At 38.7% G+C, this 24465-nt stretch overlaps 1 long non-coding RNA gene across 2 annotated transcripts in view; it reads right to left on the reverse strand.

The window, feature by feature from the left end:
• Positions 1-474: 474 nt before the first annotated feature.
• LOC120316063 overlaps positions 475-24465 on the reverse strand; it is a 75594-nt gene continuing 51603 nt past the window's right edge. For both annotated transcript variants that reach the window (XR_005558861.1, XR_005558859.1), the window contains 2 exons: positions 4535-4602; positions 475-602 (listed from right to left, as the gene is read on the reverse strand). This is a non-coding gene — a long non-coding RNA (uncharacterized LOC120316063). The remainder of the gene's footprint in view (positions 603-4534; positions 4603-24465) is intronic.

A 24465-nucleotide genomic window follows, 5' to 3' on the forward strand; every position in this document is an offset into this window, starting at 1 on the left:
AGACCCCTTATATTTCAACAGAAGAAAATAACTCACATTTGATTTATTGTGTATCTTTTTAATGTTTAATCATCTAAATCCATTTGTAAATCCAATATTTCTACTTTTTCTTGTTAGTTATACAAGATAGTATCCTATTCTTCAAAGTCTTTATTTAGTTCAAATTCATCTGACCTCATAATCTGATTAAAAATTCCTGAAATCAGTACCATATCACCCTTTTGCTGTATACTGCAAAAAAGAAAATTATACAAAACTTTAATTTTACATAACATTATTTTAAATCTAAACAGATTGAAGAGAAACTCACCCAGCAAATACCAGTCCTGCGGTTTTGAAGGTTTTTAATTTTCAATAAGCAATAATAAATATGGTCAAACATTTGAGTCCATAAAATGCTATATTAACAGATCTGAGCACAATGGAATCCTGCCACTTCCAGTAGATTAGAAGATACAGCAAAAACATCAGTTTCTACCATCTACTCACAAAAATTGATGTCCAGAGTACAGATGAGTAATCTCAAGGTCTCTCCTTAAACCAGAGAGAATTTTCAGCAGTCCGGATCCAGCATCCAGCTTCCTTGTCAGCTGTAATATGTCCTGTCAATTGGAGAAAGTCAGTTTGCCATTCCTCACTGGAAGCATCTTCAAAATTAGAGTAATGTTTCTTGATTGTACTTTATGCTAGTCTATGCCTGAAATAAACATTTGCTTGATTCATATGATTTTAAATCTGTTTTTATTATGCTATATTACTGTAATGTACTTTTGTCATCCAACTCTTTTTATTCTTATCATTAATCTCTTGTCACATAAAGTTTAACGTATATGGAATGATTTGGTGTTTGTGAGAGAAATGCGCAGTCGGTGTCCAAATGGAGTCAGAGATGCTGACATGAACCAATTTTATATAAATAACTATATTTACAGTAAATAAGATAGGTGCATTGTCAGGTAAATCAACACAGTAGGAACATCATGAGGTAAATTACAAAGCGCATACAGCACACAGAGGAAAAAGACTGGAAACAAGGAAAGTCCTCCTTTTCACTCACAGCAAGCAATCACAGCTCAGATTCCCTCATACAGTGGCTAACTCTCTTTAATCAATTAGCTATAACTGCATGTTCTTACTCATTGTCCAATCCTTCACTGCTTCAGCTATTAAATTTTAAACACCTTAACAGTATTTCTCCTCTCTTTTCTTTGTAATACATGCAATACTGACTGAGTGATACATTTGGGTACAACTACAGGGATGGGGGAGAGGGAGAGAGAGAGTGTGTATATCGATTAAGAAGTGGACTGGGAATCAGTTGATGTGGATCAGATCAGTTGATGTGGGTCAGATCAGTTGATGTGGACTGGGAATTCCCATATTCAAGTCTCCCACTCAGGTATAGCCAGGGAAGTGAAGCTATAACTAGGGGAGACTCCCTTATAAGCTTCCTTGTCCTTTCAGAGAAAATATAGGATATAAAAACATTAAGTGATGATGATAACTACAATGGTGACGATGAAGACCACAGTTACATATTCATAAACAAGCATACATCAGTTCATAAACACCAATGTTAAAATGTGAAAAAGATAGCATAAACACAACATAAAATCTGACATATTAGTGCATCAGTAAATATGAGTACATAACTCAATTGGAGAGGTTTTAGAAAAATAATCATATTTAGAGAAATAGAAGATAATGCTTTTGAAGATTATTGCATATCATTCAAATAATTCATGTGATCATTGTGCAAGTATAATTATAATATCAGGACTATAATAATGTAAAAGTTCTAATATCACATTATGCCTTTTAGTTACTTTATCAAATGAAGCTCTTGTGCCTGTTTGTATTGTGTAGCTTCAAAACATAACTTACTTTCAGCAACTCTATTCTGGATAAAAAATATTTCTTGTTTTCCATAGCTGCATAAAATGCACTTGTTCATTGCATGACCAGAAGATGGCAGCATGAAAACTGAGTTACTTATGTACTCATTTAAAAAAACAAACACACACACACAATCCTGTCCTTTGTCATTTTTGTAACTGCTTTTACAATTAAGAACTACTTGCAAAAATAGTTTCCATTTGCACCACCAGTAGCAAAACAGAAGACTAACCAATATGTCAGATTTGCCATTATACTAAGTCCTGAACCAGCAATGGATAATATATTCAAGTGAAGTATATAATTACTAATATAATTCTTAATGCAAGACCACAGTTACATATTGAATTGTAATCTTGTAATTAACTAATTGTTGCATGTTTAATAAAAAAAAACTTGCCAGAGAAAGTTAGAAGAAAAGTATATACAGATTTTAATTTAAGTGGTAATTATGTGCTGTGATTAACAGTTTTAATCTTCCTTCCTTCCTTCCTTCCTTCCTTCCTTCCTTCCTTCCTTCCTTCCTTCCTTCCTTCCTTCCTTCCTTCCTTCCTTTTCCTTGACAACATCTCCAAAAGAAGATTGACTTAATTCATCTGGGCATTTTAGGACTACAGTTCTAAATTTTAAGAAACCAATTTTACTCCAATTTTGCCCCAGGACACCCAAAATAGTCAAAAAATATTGGTCCAATGCATGGCAAGGGATTCTAGGGTGCATACACACACCTAAAACCACCCTACAATACAGTTTAGTAATTATCCCTGTATCAACAAAATTGGTTTATGCCATATGTATGTAACTAAAATATCTGTTTGAAAAGATAAGAGATAATATTCTGAATCTATTTACTAAAACACCAGATTCCCCATAAAGGTAAAAAAAAAAAAACCACCTTGCTATTACTCGTATAAATGAAAACAGTAAGGATTTTCAGGTGTTAAAAAAGTTTTTTCTCTTTCTCCAGTAATTTTACCATTTTTAATCCAGTAATTTCATCATTTTTAAAAGTCCATCATAAAAGAAAAAGTAATGCTATTAGAATAGTAATTTTACAAAATAGCCACCAACATGGACTTTTCTTCTGGTTGGTCAAAAGATATTGATGCTTGAGGCATTTGAAGGCAATTGAAAAAGAGGCCAACTCAACATGACTGAATATTCTTAGTGATGACACAAGTGTAAGAATTCTAAGAAACAGGCACTGGTACAAAGTCCTGGTGAATGATGTTCATCCTTCTCCTCCTGCAAAAGGTCAGAACTGAATAAAGGAACAACAGCAACATCTCAGAAAATGCTATGGGACTTTTATATGAATAATCAGGTTATACACTATTGGCAGAAGAAATATTTTTCATACTCACTCAATGAAAACTGAAAAAATCAGGCAATTCTGATATTTTTAAAACTATTTTAATATCTATTTATGTACTTCCCCCAATATAAGTTCAGAACCAGTTTGGTGTAGTGGTTAAAGCATCAGAGTAGAAACCAGAAGATTGTGTGTTCTAGTCCTGCCTTAGGCACAAAGCCAGATGGGTGACTTTGGGCTAGTTATTTTCAGCCCTAGGAAGGAGACAATGGCAAAACATTTCTGAAAAACCTTGCCAAGAAAACTGCAGAGACTTGTCCAGGCAGTTTCTGAGAATTGCACACAAATGAATAGTTGCGTGGCTTTAGTATCTCCTTATTATAGATTCTTAATTTAGCGCTCTGAGTAATCACTCTATAAGAAACTAAGGAAGAACTGTGAAAAAAGTAATTAACATTTCACACAGTTACTATTATAGGTAATCATGGGACTCAAGCCTTTTTCTTTTTAAAAATATTTTTTTACAAGAGTTTTTATTACTGTAAGTGTGAGAGCGCTCTCTAGGGGGAAAAACAGGTTATATTTCAAATAGCCAGTATCTGCTGATAAACATAATTTAAGCTTTGATATTTTTATCAGCAGACCCAAGATCTTCCAAGAAGTGGAGCATGTTGCTTAAACATACAGTTGCCACTTATATTATTTGAGGCATCTCACACTGTTGTTTAGTGAAGGAGGAAAAGCTGAATCTGGTAATTGAGACTGAATGTCAAGTAGTGTCAAGACTCCACTGTTCATAAAGCCAATGACTCTTTGTATGATTGCATTTTTACCTGTACAGCTGCTATACTCCTGGACTTGGTTCTTTATGTCATATAATAAGTGAGGCTTACAACAAAATGCAGTGACTTCAAGTGCTCCCTTCTGAGAATTCTAGTTACTCTATGCCATTTCCTCTCCCTATTTTCATGGACAGATGATGCTATTGTGGCTACATAAGCCACACCACACACAATTTGGACAATTACATAGATCAGTGTTTTTCAAACTTGGCAACTTTAAGATGTGTTTACTTCAACTCCCAGAATTCCAGACACATCAAACTAACTCCTAAGATTGGATTTTGGCTAAGTGCATTGTATAACCATTGTGATTAAAACCATGGGTTATTAATCAGCACAAAGTGTTAAGCAAGTCACTGTAGCTTACTTAAAAACCATGCTTAAAATAAACTGTGGTCCAGCTATATAAATTCATGTCTAACGATGAATTAAGTAATGTTTGCATTACTTAAAAAGAAAAGGCTAGTATTAGGAAATTTTTTACCAAACTAGTGCTTGACAATGATCAGAGCTTCATACAGCTTCACGTTGCTGATGAGAGATTTTCCATCTCTGTAAAACAAATGTTAATAAGAGACATTGAACTTTTTATAAGATTTTTTTCAGAATATCTACCAATTTTAATCTTAATCTTAATTTTCAAGATGTTTTGTTTTAAAAGTGAACTTTAAAATCAATATTCCTAAAGAAGGAAAACAAACCCATGCTATTATGTTTGTCTCTGTGGTATACTGGCATTTTCAAGTAAGTGATACATTCTCTATATATGTACATATAAGTATCTCATTATATTACTTCAAATAAAGTAGCTTAAAATATTTTACTTTTCTTTGATTAACTTATGCTGTGATCCTAAAATATTTCCAGTGTTTAGAAAACTACTTGTATGTATTTTTACATTCAGCAGTATTCGAGCTTTGCTAGTTCTAAAATATTTTAGGAAAAAATCTACCTTGTTTTTAACAAAGAGATAATAACTAGTTTGATGCTTGCATTTAGCATGGTGTATGAAATAATCTGTTCTGAAATATACAAGATAGTTGCTGATTTTTTATAGCTATCTTTAAACAAAATATTAACTTTGCCTATAGTCTTTATTCCTTTTAAATAGAGCTAATATTTAAGATTCTTGCTGTCTAGCTATTCTTTTCTTTCTCTTTCTTAGATAAGAATTAAACATAGGGACACAGACACATATATAAACATAAACGTAATAGCAGTAGTTAAATACAACTTTTGAAACCCTCCAGATAATATTTAGAATTAGGAATAACACAGGGGATTCAACAACTAAAGAACAATGAATACTGATACCAGTTCAGTTATCTGGATAATAATTAAAATTTGTCTCAATTTCTTATTAAAGAACAAGTAAAAGATTATGTCAGAATTGGAGAAGACTTCAGATGATAAAAGCTATTGAAATGTAATTGAGCATGAGTAGAGCTGCTGGATAATGCAGACAAGATAATGAACTGGAGATAAATGATCTCAGGAGGCTATCTGCTTGGTATCGGGAGAATATGTGGATGAGCCAGATTTATTATCTTAACATCTTATGCCTATGACTTTCAATTTATTGAAAATACCTGAGACACTTTATAAGTGATATCTTCATGTTGTAACTCCATCACAATATATTTCACTTACCGACATTCATTTCCCAGATCCTTTCACAACAGAGTAGAATTCTGATCTTTATTTTATAACGATGCATTTAAGTCCAGATTTTGAATTTCAGAGCTAAGCTTCAATCAGTCTGATTTATGCATCTTTAAATAAGATCATGTTTTAGAAAGGAACAAGTTGTTTTATAGTCACCATCTAAAACAGGTCACCAACCTGGGGGGCCACCGTGCACTAACAGGCCATAGCCTATTGGCCACTGAGCTGCATGAGTGGCTGGCCAGTGTGCGCACGCTCGTGCACTCACTTGCGCTAGTGTCGTCGCTAGTGTTGCCCGGGTGCTGTGTTGCCAGGAGCATTGCTCGTGGCCTCATTTGCAGCATGCATGCTTGCAGCCCCATTCGCATGTGTGCATGTGCACATAAAGGCACCTGCCCCTTCTTTCCCTCCAGGCCACCAACCCAGAAAGGTTGGGGACCTCTGATCTAAAACATAAAACGGTTAACTTAAACCATTAACAATATGTTAATTTCTTTACAGATTGTATTACATTAATATTCCCTGGAACATAATGTTATTTTTTGGCATTTATTTATGAATCATTAATTGTATATATGAATCAAATACTATAATAAGGTGCCACACTTCTCAGTCTCTGGTCTGAACCTCTTGAACCCTTGCACTCATAATCCTTTCCATGACCCAGTGACAAAGATATTCAATGGGTATCAAAGAGAAGCATTTTCCCCACTTGCCACAATTTGCTTTGGACTGAGAAGGGAATTCCTCCCTACAGGATTAAACTGGAAAACATATTTTTTTAAAATCAGGTTTGATATCAACTTGATAACAATCATTGTGTATCACTGATATACAATCAGTCTTACAGAAAACATTTCAATAGCTGAAATATTTACTGAAAAAGATTTAAGCAACTTTGGACCATCGTGTGCAAAGTGAAAAATGCAACAAGAATACTTAATCAGCATCCATGATCTGAAATCTCAGTTAAACTCTTTTCCTCAGATCTGAGTCTACTCACCTTTTTCCTTCAACAAGCTTCACAAACTACATCCTCTTCAAATCACCAACTTTAATTATTCTTTCTTTTACCAAAAATGTCCTCTCTTTCCTTCTCTCCAAACAGCAACTTTAATCCCTTTTTGGCCATCAACTGCTATATATCTTGTCCACATAGGATAATGTTATTGTAGCAGGGAAGAGATAGGTTGATAGGTCTGTCATTAATACCCATACTATCTTGTCAAACCACTCCTTGAGATCTTCATCCTCATATCTTTCATCCTGGTAGCTATTTCACCCTGTTGAATAAATATGCTCTCTCTACCTATTCATGAATGGGAGATGGTCCCCTTTCCCGAACAAGAAATTCCACTTTCCCAGGGCTTTCAGAGTAATGCACCTCACTTTCCCCTGTTAACTGGGGTTATCAAACAAGCCACTCTAGAGTTGTGGGCTCTAGTTGTTCTGGAAAAAAAGTTGGGATACGTTATGACACGTCACGTGACATTGCGAGTTTGACACCCCTCGTCTATAGCATCCTGGTAAGAGTTAACCTGTGGTAGACAGGTGGCTAAATAAATAAATAAATAAATAAATAAATAAATAAATAAATAAATAAATAAATAATCCTGGGATGGTCATAGTTTTATTATAGGAACACTTACTTTTCCAATATTGAAGATGGTCAGATACATGTACTGTAGATCTTAGTGGGCAAAAATTAACATTTTATTTTTACTGCCCTGAGAAAGTGACACTTTTAAGTAATTTAAAAATGGACAATAATATTTTTTAAAGAAATGGGATGAAATGGGAATATTACTATTAATCATCTAATAAGTAATAGTATTTTTAAAACTTTATAACTTTCACAACAAAAAATATAATTTACCTAAAATGGATGAATACCAATACCTTGAAGTCTCTGAAACTCCAAAGTCATTGAGTGTATGGGAGAAGGCCTTCAATAATTCATCTAATCAACAATGCATTAAATTACAAAGCTAAGCTTGGATAATATACAAGAGATTTCAAATAGTCAAATAGAATATCCTACTGAGTGGCATAATAGTGAACCTAGTGGTGAAGACATGTGTCTCCCACTTGGAAAGGTTCAGTCCTAGGTAGGGGCAGATCGTCTCCTAGGGTGCAAAGAAAATATATCTGCTGTGAACTCCACGTGGCGTCAGGAAGGGCATCCGGCCAGTAAATGCTCAGCTCCATCCAGTTGCCCCAACGCTATCCTGAATTAAGGGATTACAGGGTCAAATGAACATGAAAGATTAATTTTGCATCAGTGTTGGATCTACTTTGCAAAATTTGCAGAATCCCTAAATTGCTGCAAATACTATCTCTTGGCTGCTATGTCGTGGCTGTCCAGCTTTTTGGAGGCCAGATAAGGTAGATTTATGTAAACTACAATAGGTCAAAATAGAGGACATTGAAATTTCAGAGCAAATTGTTAAATGAAGTTACAACTGTATGAATTATCCGAAAGTGGAAAAATTAAGTTTTATTTTATCTCATTTCCTTCTACCATATGACATGTAGAGCAATTAGTGTTGGAAGCACAAATCATTGTTTTATGAATTACTTAGCCGAATCATAAATAGTCATGCATACAAACATATTAAGTCATTTAGAACAATAATTAGTAATTTTCAAGTCCTGAAAAATAGCAGGGAAATCATACTTGGCCTGTTGCACTTTCGAAGAAGGGCAGCTCTTGTTTTTCAGTCTGTTTTTCCAAGAGCTACCAGCAAATAAATGAACAGGACTTACTTGCTATGATGAATTAATATGCACACTGACAACTTATAACATAATATTGCTCGGGGGAATTTGCTATGAGAATATATACATACAATTATATATTTTAATGGTTTATTTAATTTTCAGAATAATATATCTCTTAAATGGAAATTGATAAAAATAGAGAACACAAATATAAATTTTTATCAACTTTGCATTGAACCTATTAAGATAAGGCTCATTTTAATGAGAAAATTAATGTATTAAGCATTTCATTATGGATGAGCAATATTTCTCGTTGTTAAGAATTTATTGCTTCCAAACTGTCATAGTCTCTCTAATTATGATTAATATCTTATCTTGAATTCCATTGCCATTCACAGATCAGAAATAAATGCAAACATCTATCGCACATTCAGGGTTCATAAAAGTAGAGTGATTTATTTATGTGCTTATATTTTATTCATTTAGATATTCACATTTAAACCATAACATTGATTTTTCAAATTCTGAAATTTATTTTATCATGACATAGTATATAAATCTTTATCTTCCTCTGAGCTAATGTTTGTATACAGAATAAAAATAAAAAAATCAAAAGCATAATTACTATTTTACAAATATAGTAATAATTGCTTTAATCTTTAAATATCTCTTCTCCCCACACAAGAGGAAAAACAAGAATAAAATTGTCTTCTATGTTGATTCAAATGTTGTAATATTTCATTTCATAACATAGAATCAAATATGAGTTATATGGTTGTTCAGAAAAGTATTATAATGTTTAGGTTTTATCTTTGTATTATTTATCATCCTCACAGTACAGCAATATATGAGAAATTTGGATAAAACAATACATGTAATAATGAAACCTAGATGAAAATATGAATACATTAACAGAATAATAGAGTAACAGAGTTGGAAGGGACCTTTGAGGTCTTCTAGTCCAACCCCCTGCTTAAGCAGGAAACCTTATAACATTTCAGAGAAATGATTGTCCAGTCTCTTCTTAAAAATTTCCAGTGTTGGAGCACCCACAACTTTTGAAAGCAAGGCGTTTCACTGATTAATTGTTCTCACTGTTAGGAAATTTCTCCTTTGTTCTATGTTGCTTCTCTCCTTGATCAGTTTCCATCCATTGTTTCTTGTCCTGCCTTCAGGTGCTTTAGAGAATACTGTATATTGACCCCCTTTTCTTTGTGGCAACCCCTCAGATATTGGAACACTGCTATCATGTCATTCTTAGTGCTTCTTTTCATTAAATTAGACTTACCCAATTCTTGCAACCATTTTTCATATGTTTAAGCCTCCAGTCCGCTAATCATATTTGTTGTTCTCTGCACTCTTTCTAGAGTCTCAACGTCTTTTTTATATTGTAGCAACCAAAACTGGATGAAATATTCCAAGTGTGGTTGATGCAGCCTAGGACTGTGTTGGAGTTTTTGGAAACAGCAGCACACTGCTGCCACACATATAAGTGATCGTCTATTACACAGGTGTCAAACCCGATCGAATTGCAAACTGTATCATGACATACTGCGACATGTTTTCCCTTTGTGAGGCCAGGATGGGTGTGGCCTGCACTGGCCGCATAAAGCCCATGGGCTACGTTTTTGACAAGTCTGGTCTATTAGGATTCAAGGATTTCTCCCACAGTTACTACTATTGAGCAACGTACAACCTATTCTGTACCTGTTCCTTTGTTGTTTCTTGCCTAAAGATAGGACCGTACTTTTCTCACCATTCAATGTCATTTTGTTACATGGGGCCCAGGATTCCAGTCTCTTGACATCCTTCTGTATATTTAGTCTATCTTCTACAATATTGGATATTCAGGAAAATTAGATTAGGGTTAGGTCACCATGAAATCGGACAGCAATATTAACCTTGCCAACAAACTCAGAGTGCTTGGGTATGGTTAGGAGGGCATTGACATTTCTAGTCAGTAGTATCTATGTTTCCTGGTGAAATATATGGGAAAATCCCATTGGAGGAAAATTCCACTTAGGGTTAGGGTTAGGTCACCGTGAAACACTAGAGCAAAGTGGACACTGCCAACAAAGTCAGAGTGCTTGGGTAGGATTAGGAGGGCATTGACATTTCTAGTCAGTATTATCTATGTTTCCTGGTGAAATACATGGGAAAATCCCATTGGAGGAAAATTCCACTTAGGGTTAGGTCACCATGAACTCCGAGAACAATATTAACCTTGCCAACAAACTCGGAGTTCTTGGGTATGGTTAGAAGGGCAGGGACTTTTCTAGTCTATACTATCTATGTTTCCTGGTGAAATACATGGGAAAATCTCATTGGAAGAAAATTCCACTTACGGTTAGGATTAGGTCACCTGAAACCCTAGAGCAAAAATGGACACTGCCAACAAACATAGAGTGCTTGGGTACACTTAAGAGGGTAAAGCCTTTTCTAGACTATGCTATCTACGTTTCCTGGTGAAGTACATGGGAAAATCTCATTGGAGGAAAATTCCACTTAGGGTTAGGGTTAGGTCAGCATGAACCCGGACAACAATATTGAACTTGGCAAAAATCTCAGAGTGTGTGGGTATGGTTAGGAGGGGATTCACATTTCCAGTCATTAGTGTCTATGTTTCCTGGTGAAATACATGTGAAAATCCCATTGGAGGAAAATTCCACTTAGGGTTAGGGTTAGGTTAGCATGAACTCTGAGAGCAATATTAACCTTGCCAACAAACTCGGAGTGCTTGGGTATGGTTAGAAGGGCAGTGACTTTTCTAGTCTGTACTATCTATATTTCCTGGTGAAATACATGGGAAAATCCCATTGGAGGAAAATTCCACTTAGGGTTAGGTTTAGGTCCCCCTGAAATCCAAGAGTAAAATCGACACTGCCAACAAATTCAGAGTGCTTGGGTACGCTTAGGAGGGCACTGACATTTCTAGTCTGTACTATCTAGGTTTCCAGGTGAAATACATGGAAACTCCCATTGCAGGAAAATTCCACTTTGGGTTAGGGTTAGGTAATCCAGAGGTCCTAGAGCAAAATGGACACTGCCAACAAACTCGGAGTGCTTAGGTATGGTTAGAAGGGCAGTGAATTTTGTAGTCTGTACTATCTATGTTTCCTGGTGAAATATATGGGAAAATCCCATTGGAGGAAAATTCCACTTAGGGTTAGGATTAGGTCACCATGAACTCCGAGAGCCTAGAGCAAAATGGACACTGCCAACAAACTCAGAGTGCTTGAGTACGCTTAGGAGGGTGCTCCCTTTTCTAGTCTACACTCTTTATATTTCCTGGTAAAATACATGGAAAAATCCCATTGTAGGAAAATTCCATTTAGTGTTAGGGTTAGTTCAGCATGAACACGGACAGCAACATTGAATTCGCCAACAAACTCGGAGTACTTGGGTATGTTTAGGAGGGCATTAACGTTTCTAGTCTGTAGTATCTATGTTTCCTGATAAAATACATAGGAAAATCCCATTGGAGGAAAATTCCACTTAGGGTTAGGGTTAGGTCACCCTGAACTCCGAGAGCAATATTAACCTTGCCAACAAACTCGGAGTGCCTGGGTATGGTTAGAAGGGCAGTGACTTTTCTAGTCTGTACTATCTATGTTTCTAGGTGAAATACATGGGAAAATCCCATTGGAAGAAAATTCCACTTAGGGTTAGGATTAGGTCACCCTGAAAACCTAGAGCAAAATGGACACTGCCAACAAACGCAGAGTGCTTGGGTACGCTTAGGAGGGTACTGCCTTTTCTAGTCTACGCTATCTACGTTTCCTGGTGAAGTACATGGGAAAATCCCATTGGAGGAAAATTCCACTTAGGGTTAGGGTTAGGTCAGCATGAACCCGGACAGCAATATTGAACTTGGCAACAAACTCAGAGTGCATGGGTATGGTTAGGAGGGCATTGACATTTCCAATCATTAGTGTCTATGTTTCCTGGTGAAATACATGGGAAAATCCCATTGGAGAAAATTCCACTTAGGGTTAGGGTTAGGTCAGCCTGAATTCCGAGAATAATATTAACCTTGCCAAGAAATTCGGAGTGCTTCGGTATGTTTAGGAGGGCACTGACTTTTCTAGTCATTATTATCTATGTTTCCAGATGAAATACATGGAAAATCCCATTGCAGGAAAACTCCACTTAGGGTTAGGGTTAGGTCACCCAGAGGACCTAGAGCAAAATGGACACTGCCAATAAACTCAGAGTGCTTGGTTAGGCTTAGGAGGGGATTGACATTTCTAGTCAGTAGTATTTATGTTTCCTGGTGAAATACATGGAAAAATCCCATTGGAGGAAAATTCCACTTAGGGTTAGGGTTAGGTCACCATGAACTCCGAGAGCCTAGAGCAAAATGTACACTGCCAACAAACTCAGAGTGCTTGAGTACGCTTAGGAGGGTGCTCCCTTTTCTAGTCTACACTCTTTATGTTTCCTGGTAAAATACATGGAAAAATCCCATTGTAGGAAAATTCCATTTAGTGTTACGGTTAGTTCAGCATGAACACGGACAGCAACATTGATTTCGGAGTACTTGGGTATGTTTAGGAGGGCATTAACGTTTCTAGTCTGTAGTATCTATGTTTCCTGATAAAATACATAGGAAAATCCCATTGGAGGAAAATTCCACTTAGGGTTAGGGTTAGGTCACCCTGAACTCCGAGAGCAATATTAACCTTGCCAACAAACTCGGAGTGCCTGGGTATGGTTAGAAGCGCAGTGACTTTTCTAGTCTTTACTATCTATGTTTCTAGGTGAAATACATGGGAAAATCCCATTGGAAGAAAATTCCACTTAGGGTTAGGATTAGGTCACCCTGAAAACATAGAGCAAAATGGACACTGCCAACAAACGCAGAGTGCTTGGGTACGCTTAGGAGGGTACTGCCTTTTCTACTCTACGATATCTACGTTTCCTGGTGAAGTACATGGGAAAATCCCATTGGAGGAAAATTCCACTTAGGGTTAGGGTTAGGTCAGCATCAACCCGGACAGCAATACTGAACTTGGCAACAAACTCAGAGTGCGTGGGTATGGTTAGGAGGGCATTGACATTTCCAATCATTAGTGTCTATGTTTCCTGGTGAAATACATGGGAAAATCCCATTGGAGGAAAATTCCACTTAGGGTTAGGGTTAGGTCAGCATGAATTCCGAGAGTAATATTAACCTTGCCAAGAAATTCGGAGTGCTTCGGTATGTTTAGGAGGGCACTGACTTTTCTAGTCATTATTATCTATGTTTCCAGATGAAATACATGGAAAATCCCCTTGCAGGAAAACTCCACTTAGGGTTAGGGTTAGGTCACCCAGAGGACCTAGAGCAAAATGGACACTGCCAATTAACTCAGAGTGCTTGGTTAGGCTTAGGAGGGGATTGACATTTCTAGTCAGTAGTATATATGTTTCCTGGTGAAATACATGGAAAAATCCCATTGGAGGAAAATTCCACTTAGGGTTAGGGTTAGGTCACCCTGAAACCCTAGAGGAAAATGGACACTGCGAAAAAATTCAGAGTGCTTCGGTATGCTTAGGAGGGTGCTGCCTTTTCTAGTCTACGCTCTCTATGTTTCCTGGTAAAATACATGGAAAAACCCCATTGGAGGAAAATTCCATTTAGTGTTAGGGTTACGTCAGCATGAACACGGACAGCAACATTGAATTCGCCAACAAACTTGGAGTACTTGGGTATGTTTAGGAGGGCATTAACGTTTCTAGTCTGTAGTGTCTATGTTTCCTGATAAAATACACAGGAAAATCCCATTGGAGGAAAATTCCACTTAGGGTTAGGTCACCATGAACTCCGAGAACAATATTAATCTTGCCAACAAACTCGGAGTTCTTGGGTATGGTTAGAAGGGCAGTGACTTTCCTAGTCTATACTATCTATGTTTCCTGGTGAAATACATGGGAAAATCTCATTGGAAGAAAATTCCACTTACGGTTAGGATTAGGTCACCTGAAACCCTAGAGCAAAAATGGACACTGCCAACAAACTTAGAGTGCTTGGGTACACTTAGGAGGGTAAAGCCTTTTCTAGACTACGCTATCTACGTTTCCTGGTGAAGTACATGGGAAAATCTCATTGGAAGAAAATTCCACTTAGGGTTAGGGTTAGGTCAGCATGAACCCGGACAAAAATATTGAACTTGGCAAAAATCTCAGAGTGTGTGGGTATGGTTAGGAGGGCATTCACATTTCCAGTCATTAGTGTCTATGTTTCCTGGTGAAATACATGTGAAAATCCCATTGGAGGAAAATTCCACTTAGGGTTAGGGTTAGGTTAGCATGAACTCTGAGAGCAATATTAACCTTGCCAACAAACTCGGAGTGCTTGGGTATGGTTAGAAGGGCAATGACTTTTCTAGTCTGTACTATCTATATTTCCTGGTGAAATACATGGGAAAATCCCATTGGAGGAAAATTCCACTTAGGGTTAGGTTTAGGTCCCTCTGAAATCCAAGAGTAAAATCAATACTGCCAACAAATTCAGAGTGCTTGGGTACGCTTAGGAGGGCACTGACATTTCTAGTCTGTACTATCTAGGTTTCCAGGTGAAATACATGGAAAATCCCATTGCAGGAAAATTCCACTTTGGGTTAGGGTTAGGTCACCCTGAAACCCTAGAGCAAAATGGACACTGCCCAAAAATTCAGAGTGCTTGGGTATGCTTAGGAGGGTGCTGTCTTTTCTAGTCTACGCTCTCTATGTTTCCTGGTAAAATACATGGAAAAATCCCATTAGAGGAAAATTCCATGTATTTCACCAGGAAATATAGATACTACTGACTAGAAATGTCAATGCCCTCCTAACCATACCGAAGCACTCCGAGTTTGTTGGCGAGTTCAATATTGCTGTCCGAGTTCATGTTGACCTAACCCTAAACCTAAGTGGAATTTTCCTCCAATGGGATTTTCCTATGTATTTTACCAGGAAACATAGATACTACTGACTAGAAAAGTTAATGCCCTCCTAAAGATACCCAAGTACTCCGAGTTTGTTGGCGAATTCAATGTTGCTGTCCGTGTTCATGCTGACCTAACCCTAACACTAAGTGGAATTTTCCTCCAAAGGGATTTTTCCATGTATTTTACCAGGAAACATAGAGACCGTAGACTAGAAAAGGCAGCACCCTCCTAAGCATACCCAAGCACTCTGAATTTTTTGGCAGTGTCCATTTTGCTCTAGTGTTCCAGGGTGACCTAACCCTAAGTGGAATTTTCCTCCAATGTGATTTTTCCATGTATTTCACCAGGAAACATAGATTCTACTGACTAGAAATATCAATGCCCTCCTAACCATTCCCAAGCACTCCGAGTTTGTTGGCGAGTTCAGTATTGCTGTCCGAGATCATACTGACCTAACCCTAAACCCAAGTGGAATTTTCCTCCAATGGGATTTTCCCTGTACTTCACCAGGAAACATAGATAGTAGAGACTAGAAAAGGCAGTGCCTCCTAAGCATACCCAAGCCCTCTGAGTTTCTTGGCAGTGTACATTTTGCTCTAGGATCTCTGGGTGACGTAACCCTAACACTAAGTAGAATTTTCCTGCAAAGGGATTTTTCCATGTATTTTACCAGGAAACATATAGAGTGTAGGCTAGAAAAGGCAGCATCCTCCTAAGCATACCCAAGAACTCTGAATTTGTTGGCAGTGTCCATTTTGCTCTAGGGTTTCAGGGTGACCTAACCCTAACCCTAAGTGGAATTTTCCTACAATGGGATTTTTCCATGTATTTCACCAGGAAACATAGATACAACTGACTAGAAATGTAAATGCCCTCCTAACCATACCCAAGCACTCTGAGTTTGTTGGAAGTGTTGATTTTGCTCTGGCGTTAAGGGTGACCTAACCCTAACCCTAAGTGGAATTTTCCTCCAGTGGGATTTTCCCATGTATTTCACTAGGAAATATAGGTAGTATAGACTAGAAAAGTCACTGCCCTTCTAACCATACCCAAGCACTACGAGTTTGTTGGCAAGGTTAATATTGCTCTCGGAGTTCATGGTGACCTAACTCTAACCCTAAGTGGAATTTTCCTCCAATGGGATTTTCCCATGTATTTCACCAGGAAATATAAATAGTACAGACTAGAAAATTCACTGCCCTTCTAACCATACCCAAGAACTCCGAGTTTGTTGGCAAGGTTAATATTGCTCTCGGAGTTCATGGTGACCTTACCCTAACACTAAGTGGAATTTTCCTCCAATGGGATTTTTCCATGTATTTTACCAGGAAACATAGAGAGCATAGACTAGAAAAGGCAGCACCCTCCTAAGCATACCCAAGCACTCTGAATTTTTTGGCAGTGTCCATTTTGCTCTCGTGTTCCAGGGTGACCTAACCATAAGTGGAAGTTTCCTCCAATGTCATTTTTCCATGTATTAAACCAGGAAACATAGATACTACTGACTAGAAATGTCAAAGCCCTCCTAACGTATGTTGGCGAATTCAATGTTGCTGACCGTGTTCATGCTGACCTAACCCTAACACTAAGTGGAATTTTCCTCCAATGGGATTTTCCAAGGTATTTCACTAGGAAACATAGAGAGCGTACACCAGAAAAGGCAGCACCCTCCTAAGCATACCTAAGCATTCTGAATTTTTTGGCAGTGTCCATTTTGCTCTAGGGTTAGGGTTAGTTCAGCATGAATTCTGAGAGCAATATTAACATGGCGAAAAAATTCGGAGTGGTTCAGTATGTTTAGGAGGGCACTGACTTGTCTAGTCTGTACTATCTATGTTTCCAGGTGAAATACATGGAAAATCCCATTGCAGGAAAATTCCACTTAGGGTTAGGGTTAGGTTACCCAGAGGTTCTAGAGCAAAATGATCACTGCCAACAAACTCAGAGTGCTGGGGTACGCTTAGGAGGGCATTGACGTTTCTAGTCAGTAGTATCTATGTTTCCTGCTGAAATACATGGGAAAATCCCATTGGAGGAAAATTCCACTTAGGGTTAGGGTTAGGTAACCCTGAAACCCTAGAGCAAAATGGACACTGCCAACAAATTCAGAGTGCTTGTGTATGCTTAGGAGTGTGCTGCCTTTTCCAGGCTACGCTCTCTATTTTTCCTGGGAAAATAAATGGAAAAATCCCATTAGAGGAAAATTTCACTTAGGGTTAGGGTTAGGTCAGCATGAACCCGGACTGCAACATTGAATTCGCCAACAAACGCGGAGTACTTGGGTATGTTTAGGAGGGCATTAACTTTTCTAGTCTGTAGTACCTATGTTTCCTGGTCAAATACATGGAAAAATCCCATCTGAGGAAAATTCCACTTAGCGTTAGGGTTAGGTCCGCATGAATTCTGAGAGCAATATTAACTTTGCCAACAAATTCGGCGTGCTTGGATATGGTTAGAAGGCAATGACTTTTCTAGTCTGTACTATCAATGTTTCTTGGTGAAATACATGGGACAATCCCATTGGAGGAAAATTCCACTTATGGTTAGGGTTAGGTCACCCTGAAACCCTAGAGCAAAATGGACACTGCCACCAAACTCAGAGTGCTTGGGTACGCTTAGGAGGGAATTGACATTTCTAGTCAGTAGTATCTATGTTTCCTGGAAAAATATATGGGAAAATCCCATTGGAGGAAAATTCCACTTAGGGTTAGGGTTAGGTCACCCTGAAACCCTAGAGCAAAATGGACACTGCCAACAAATTCAGAGTCCTTGTGTATGCTGAGGAGGGTGCTGCCTTTTCTAGGCTACGCTCTCTATGTTTCCTGGTAAAATACATGGAAAAATCCCATTAGACGAAAATTCCACGTAGGGTTAGGGTTAGGTCAGCATGAACGCGGACAGCAAAATTGAATTCACCAACAAACTCGGAGTACTTGGGTATGTTTAGGAGGGAATTAACTTTTATAATCTGTAGTATCTATGTTTCCTATTGGAGGAAAATTCCACTTAGGGTTAGGTCACCATGAACTCTGAGAGCAATATTAACCTTGCCAACAAATTCGTAGTGCTTCGGTATGTTTAGGAGGGCACTGACTTTTCTAGTCTGTACTATCTATGTTTCCAGGTGAAATACATGGAATTTTCCTCTTATGGGATTTTTCCGTGTATTTTACCAGGAAACATAGAGAGCGTAGACTAGAAAAGACAGCACCCTCCTAAGCATATCCAAGCACTCTGAATTTTTGGGCAGTGTCCATTTTGCTCTAGGGTTTCAGGGTGACCTAACCCTAACCCTAAGTGGAATTTTCCTCCAATAGGATTTTCCCATATATTTCACCAGGAAACATAGATAGTACAGACTACAAAATTCACTGCCCTTCTAACCATACATAAGCACTCCGAGTTTGTTGGCAAGGTTAAGATTTCTCTCGGAGTTCATGGTGACCTAACCCTAACCCTAAGTGGAATTTTCCTCCAATGGGATTATTCCATGTATTTTACCAGGAAACATAGATACTAATGACTAGAAATGTTAATGCCCTCCTAACCATACCCAAGCACTCTGAGTTTGTTGGCAGTGTCAAATTTGCTCTAGGACCTCTGGATTACCTAACCCTAACCCTAAGTGGAATTTTCCTGCAATGGGATTTTCCATGTATTTCACCTGGAAACCTAGATAGTACAGACTAGAAATGTCAGTGCCCTCCTAAGCGTACCCAAGCACTCTGAATTTGTTGGCAGTGTCGATTTTACTCTTGGATTTCAGGGGGACCTAAACCTAACCCAAAGTGGAATTTTCCTCCAATGGGATTTTCCCATGTATTTCACCAGGAAATATAGATAGTACAGACTAGAAAAGTAACTGCCCTTCTAACCATACCCAAGCACTCCGAGTTTGTTGGCAAGGTTAATATTGCTCTCGGAGTTCATGCTGACCTAACCCTAATCCTAAGTGGAATTTTCCTCCAATGGGATTTTCCTATAATGGGATTTTCCCATGTATTTTACCAGGAAACATAGAGAGCGTAGACTAGAAAAGGGAGCACCCTCCTAACCGTACCCAAGCACTCTAAGTTTGTTGGCAGTGTCCATTTTGATCTAGGCTTTCAGGTGACCTAACCCTAAGTGGAATTTTCCTTCAATGGGATTTTTCCATGTATTTTACCAGGAAACATAGATAATAATGACTAGAAATGTAAATGCCCTCCTAACCATACCCAAGCACTCTGAGTTTGTTGGCAGTGTCCATTTTGCTCGAGAACCTCTGGGTGATCTAACCCTAACCCTAAGTGGAATTTTCCTGAAATGGGATTTTCCATGTATTTCACCTGGAAACATAGATAGTACAGACTAGAAAAGTCAGTGCCCTTCTAACCATACCCAGGCACTCCGAGTTTGTTGGCAAGGTTAATATTGCTCTCGGAGTTCATGGTGACCTAACCCTAATCCTAAGTGGAATTTTCCTCCAATGGGATTTTCCTATGTATTTTATCAGGAAACATAGATACTACAGACTAGAAATGTTAATGCCCTCCTAAACATACCCAAGTACTCCGAGTTTGTTGGCGAATTCAATGTTGCTGTCCGTGTTCATGCTGACCTAACCCTAACACTAAATGGAATTTTCTTCCAATGGGATTTTCCCATGTATTTCACCTAGAAACATAGATAGTACAGACTAGAAAAGTCACTGCCCTTCTAACCATACCAGGCACTCCGAGTTTGTTGGCAAGGTTAATATTGCTCTCGGAGTTCATGGTGACCTAACCCTAATCCTAAGTGGAATTTTCCTCCAATGGGATTTTCCTATGTATTTTATCAGGAAACATAGATACTACAGACTAGAAATGTTAATGCCCTCCTAAACATACCCAAGTACTCCGAGTTTGTTGGCGAATTCAATGTTGCTGTCCGTGTTCATGCTGACCTAACCCTAACACTAAATGGAATTTTCTTCCAATGGGATTTTCCCATGTATTTCACCTAGAAACATAGATAGTACAGACTAGAAAAGTCACTGCCCTTCTAACCATACCAGGCACTCCGAGTTTGTTGGCAAGGTTAATATTGTTCTCGGAGTTCATGGTGACCTAACCCTAATCCTAAGTGGAATTTTCCTCCAATGGGATTTTCCTATGTATTTTATCAGGAAACATAGATACTACAGACTAGAAATGTTAATGCCCTCCTAAACATACCCAAGTACTCCGAGTTTGTTGGCGAATTCAATGTTGCTGTCCGTATTCATGCTGAACTAACCCTAACACTAAATGGAATTTTCCTACAATGGGATTTTTCCATGTATTTTACCAGGAAACATAGAGAGCGTAGACTAGAAAAGGGAGCACCCTCCTAAGCGTACTCAAGCACTCTAAGTTTGTTGGCAGTGTCCATTTTGATCTAGGCTTTCAGGTGACCAACCCTAAGTGTAATTTTCCTCCAATGGGATTTTTCCATGTATTTCACCAGGAAACATAGATACTACTGACTAGAAATGTCAATGCCCTCCTAATCCTACCCAAGCACTGTGACTTTGTTGGCAGTGTCCACTTTGCTCTAGTGTTTCAGGGTGACCTAACCCTAACCCTAAGTGGAATTTTCCTCCAATGGGATTTTCCCATATACTTCACCAGGAAACATAGATAATACAGACTAGAAAAGTCACTGCCCTTCTAACCATACCCAAACACTCCGAGTTTGTTGGCAAGGTTAATATTGCTCTCGGAGTTCATGGTGACCTAACCCTAAGTGGAATTTTCCTTCAATGGGATTTTTCCATGTATTTTACCAGGAAATATAGATAATAATGACTAGAAATGTAAATGCCCTCCTAACCATACCCAAGCACTCTGAGTTTGTTGGCAGTGTCCATTTTGCTCTAGGACCTCTGGGTGATCTAACCCTAACCCTAAGTGGAATTCTCCTGAAATGGGATTTTCCATGTATTTCACCTGGAAACATAGATAGTACAGACTAGAAAAGTCAGTGCCCTCCTAAACATACCGAAGCACTCCAAATTTGTTAAAACCCTAGAGCAAAATGGACTCGGCCAACAAACGCAGAGTGCTTGGGTACGCTTAGGAGAGTGCTGCCTTTTCTAGTCTACACTCTCTATGTTTCCTGGTAAAATACATGGAAAAATCCCATTGGAGGAAAATTCCACTTAGTGTTAGGGTAAGGTCAGCATGAACTCCGAGAGCAATATTAACCTTGCCAACAAACTCGGAGTGCTTGGGTATGGTTAGAAGGGCAGTGACTTTTCTAGTCTGTACTATCTATGTTTCCTGGTGAAATACATGCGAAAATCCCATTGGAGGAAAATTCCACTTAGGGTTAGGGTTAGGTCCCCCTGAAACCCTAGAGCAAAATGGACACTGCCAACAAACCCAGAGTGCTTGGGTACGCTTAGGAGGGCATTGACATTTCTAGTCAGTAGTATCTATGTTTCCTGGCGAAATACATGGAAAAATCCCATTGGAGAAAAATTCCACTTAGGGTTAGGGTTAGGTCACCCTGAAACCCTAGAGCAAAATGGAAACAGCCAACAAATTCAAAGTGCTTGGGTATGCTTAGGAGGGTGCTGCCTTTTTTAGTCTACGCTATCTATGTTTCCTGGTGAAGTACATGGGAAAATCCCATTGGAAGAAAATTCCACTTAGGGTTAGGGTTAGGTCCCCCTGAAACCCTAGAGCAAAATGGACACTGCCAACAAACTCAGAGTGCTTGGGTATGTCTAGGAGGGCATTAACGTTTCTAGTCTGTAGTATATATGTTTCCTGATAAAATACATAGGAAAATCACATTGGAGTAAAATTCCACTTACTGTTAGGGTTAGGTCACTATGAACTCTGAGAGCAATATCAACCTGGCCAACAAAGTCTGAGTGCTTGGGTAGGCTTAGGAGGGTACTGCCTTTTTTAGTCTACGCTATCTATGTTTCCTGGTGAAGTACATGGGAAAATCCCATTGGAGAAAAATTCCACTTAGGTTTAGGGTTAGGTCAGCATGAACTCGGACAGTAATATTGAATACGCCAACAAACTCAGAGTGCTTGGGTATGGTTAGGAGGGCATTGATATTTCTAGTCATTAGTACCTATGTTTCCTGATAAAATACATGGAAAAATCCCATTGCAAGAAAATTCCACTTAGGGTTAAGGTTAGGTCACCCAGAGATCCTAGAGCAAAATGGGCACTGCCAACAAACTCAGAGGGCTTGGGTATGCTTAGGAGGGCACTGCCTTTTCTAGTCTGTACTATCTATGTTTCCTGGTGAAGTACAGGAAAAATCCTATTGGAGGAAAATTCCACTTAGGTTTAGGGTTAGGTCAGGATGAACACAGAGAGCAACATTGAATTCGCCAACAATCTCGGAGTACTTGGGTATGTTTAGAAGGGCATTAACGTTTCTAGTCTGTAGTATCTATGTTTCCTGATAGGAAAATCTCATTGGAGGAAAATTCCACTTAGGGTTAGGGTTAGGTTACCCAGAGGTTCTAGAGCAAAATGATCACTGCCAACAAACTCAGAGTGCTTGGGTACGCTTAGGAGGGCATTGACGTTTCTAGTCAGTAGTATCTATGTTTCCTGGTGAAATACATGGAAAAATCCAATTGCAGGAAAATTACACTTAGGGTTAGGGTTAGGTCACCCTGAAACCCTAGAGCAAAATGGACACTGCCCAAAAATTCAGAGTGCTTGGGTATGCTTAGGAGGGTGCTGCCTTTTCTAGTCTACGCTCTCTATGTTTTCTGGTAAAATACATGGAAAAATCCCATTGGAGGAAAATTCTATTTGGTGTTAGGGTTAGGTCAGCATGAACACGGACAGCAACATTGAATTCGCCAAAAAAACTCGGAGTACTTGGTTATGTTTAAGAGGGCATTAACGTTTCTAGTCTGTACTATCTATGTTTCCTGGTGAAATACATGGGACAATCCCATTGGAGGAAAATTCCACTTAGGGTTAGGGTTAGGTCACCCTGAAACCCTAGAGGAAAATGGAAACTGGGTATGGGTACTTGGGTATGTTTAGGGTATTTCACCAGGAAACATAGATACTAATTACTAGAAATGTCAAAGCACTCCTAACCATACCCAAGCACTCTGAGTTTGTTGGCGAGTTCAATATTGATGTGCGTGTTCATGCCGACCTAACCCTAACACTAATTGGAATTTCCCTCCAAAGGGATTTTTCCATGTATTTTACCAGGAAACATGGAGACCGTAGACTAGAAAAGGCAGCACCCTCCTAACCGTACCCAAGCACTCTGAGTTTGTTGGCAGTGTCCATTTTACTCTAGGGTTTCAGGGGGACCACACCCTAACCCTAAGTGGAATTTTCCTCTAATGGGATTTTCCCATGTATTTCACCAGGAAACATAGATAGTACAGACTTGAAACGTCACTGCCCTTCTAACCATACCCAAGCACTCCGAGTTTGTCGGCAAGGTTAATATTGCTCTCGGAGTACATGGTGACCTAACCCTAACCCTAAGTGGAATTTTCCTCCAATGGGATTTTCCGATGTATTTCACCAGGAAACATAGACAGCGTAGACTAGAAAAGGAAGCACCCTCCTAAGCATACCCAAGCACTCTGAATTTTTTGGCAGTGTCCATTTTGCTCTAGTGTTCCAGGGTGACCTAACCCTAACCCTAAGTGGAATTTTCCTCCAATGTGATTTTTCCATGTATTTCACCAGGAAACATAGATACTACTGACTAGAAACGTCAATGCCCTCCTAAGCGTACCCAAGCACTCTGAGTTTGTTGGCAGTGTCCATTTTGCCCTAGTGTTCCTTGGTGACCTAACCCTAACCAAAAGTGGAATTTTCCTCCAATGTGATTTTTCCATGCATTTCACCAGGAAACATAGATACTACTGACTAGAAATGTCAATCCCCTCCTAAGCCTATGTTGCTTAGGAGGGCACTCTCATTTCTAGTCTGTACTATCTATGTTTCCTGGTGAACTATATGGGAAAATCCTATTGGAGGAAAATTCCACTTAGGGTTAGGGTTAGGTCCCCCTGAAACCCTAGAGCAAAATGGACACTGCCAACAAACTCAGAGTGCTTGGGAACGCTTAGGAGGGCATTGACATTTCTAGTCAGTAGTAT

Source organism: Crotalus tigris, unplaced genomic scaffold, assembly GCF_016545835.1.
Source record: "Crotalus tigris isolate CLP2741 ecotype Arizona unplaced genomic scaffold, ASM1654583v1 scf7180000017585.4430047, whole genome shotgun sequence".
Taxonomy (NCBI): domain Eukaryota; kingdom Metazoa; phylum Chordata; class Lepidosauria; order Squamata; family Viperidae; genus Crotalus; species Crotalus tigris.